Below are 2,085 nucleotides of genomic sequence, written 5' to 3' on the forward strand. Positions count from 1 at the left end.
GGTGTGGGGGGGCGGCGCAGGGAAGAAGGTGGGGGGCGGGCACGGCGCCGGGAAGAAGGTGGGGGGCGGGCACGGCGCCGGGATCCAGACGGGGGAGAAGGTGGGGGGCTGGCCATCGCCGGGATCCAGCCGGAGACGGGGGATGCGGGAGTGGGTGGGCTGGGGTTTTTTTTTCTTCGGGCACCACCTGTTCGGATATCGGCCCTTATAGGGGGCGAGGTTCTGTTAGGGGAACAGAATAGTCCAGCCATATATATATATATATCCTCTCTATTTTGACGGCCATGCACCGTATTTATAGGTTTTGTAAATTTTGTCTTATTTCATACATAAAAAGAGAACGAAAAAAAAATATACTCGCCGTAAAAAATATTTTATGTTACGTAAAATTACGAACGTAAAAACATACATAAAATGCGATATTTCTGGTCTTATAACCATTTTTTTGTTTTTTTATATAAAATTTTACGTAGTGAATCAATATGAATGTAACTATTTGTATTTCAAACGTAATTTATTAATGAAGCGATCATAAGAATATATATATATATATATATATAGGTGGGAGGGGGAGCGGAGGTAGCCTGGCGCACCACATAGGTGGCCGGCCGGCCCTAGGGCTCCTGCCCTGGCCGCGCCCCCCTACCATGTATTCCCAAGGGGGAGGAGGGAGAGGGAAGGAAGTGGGAATCCTAATCCACACTTTCCTTTCCCTTCCCCTTTTCCTTCTCCTCCTTAGGCCGGCCTGCTATGGGGGGCGCACCAGCCCCTCGTGGCTGGTGCGTTTCCTCTCTTGGCCCATAAGGCCCATATCTTTGCCGGGGTGCCTAAAACTCCTTTCCGGTGACCCGATAAGTACCCCGTATCCTCCGAAACATTTTTGATGTCCGAATACCATCGTCCTGTATATCAATCTTTACCTCTCGACTATTTCGAGACTCCTCGTCATGTCCGTGATCTCATCCGGGACTCCGAACAATATTCGGTCACCAAATCACATAACTCATATAATACTATATCGTCAACGAACATTAAGCGTGCAGACCCTACGGGTTCGAGAACTATGTAGACATGACCGAGACAACTTTCCGGTCAATAACCAATAGAGAAACCTGGATGCCCATATTGGCTCCTACATATTCTATGAAGATCTTTATCGGTCGAACCGTTATGACAACATACGTAATTCCCTTTGTCCATCGGTATGTTACTTGCCCAAAATTCGATCGTCGGTATCTTCATACCTAGTTCAATCTCGTTACCGGCATGTCTCTTTACTCATTCCGTAATACATCACCTTATGACTAACTCCTTAGTCGTTTGATTGCAAGCTTATGATGTGTATTACCGAGAGGACCCCGAGATACCTCTCCGATACTCAGAGTGACAAATCCTAATCTCGATCTATGCCAACTCAACAAACACCTTCGGAGATACCTGTAGAGCATCTTTATGATCACCAGTTAAGTTGTGACATTTGATAGCACACAAGGTATTCCTCCGGTATCCGGGAGTTGCATAATCTCATGGTCGAAGGAATACGTATTTGACTTGAAGAAAGCAATAGCAATAAAACTGAATGATCATTATGCTAAGCTAACGGTTGGGTCTTGTCCATCACATCATTCTCCTAATGATGTGATCCCGTTATCAAATGACAACACATGTCCATGGTTACGAAACCTTAACCATCTTTGATCAACGAGCTAGTCTAGTAGAGGCTTACTAGGGACGCGGTGTTTGTTTATGTATTCACACATGTATTTAAGTTTTCGATCAATACAATTCTAGCATGAATAATAAACCTTTATCATGAATAAGGAAGTATAAAATAACAACTTTATTATTGCCTCTAGGGCATATTTCCTTCAGTCTCCCACTTGCACTAGAGTCAATAATCTAGATTACATTGTGATGAATCTAACACCCATGGAGTCTTGGTGTTGATCATGTTTTGTTCATGGAAGAGGCTTAGTCAACGGGTCTGCTACATTTAAATCCGTATGTATCTTACAAATTTCTATGTCTCCATCCTTGACTTGTTCACGAATGGAGTTGAAGCATCTCTTGATGTGTTTGGTTCTC

This window comes from Triticum aestivum, chromosome 2D (genome assembly GCF_018294505.1).
Source record: "Triticum aestivum cultivar Chinese Spring chromosome 2D, IWGSC CS RefSeq v2.1, whole genome shotgun sequence".
Classification (NCBI taxonomy): Eukaryota; Viridiplantae; Streptophyta; class Magnoliopsida; order Poales; family Poaceae; genus Triticum; species Triticum aestivum.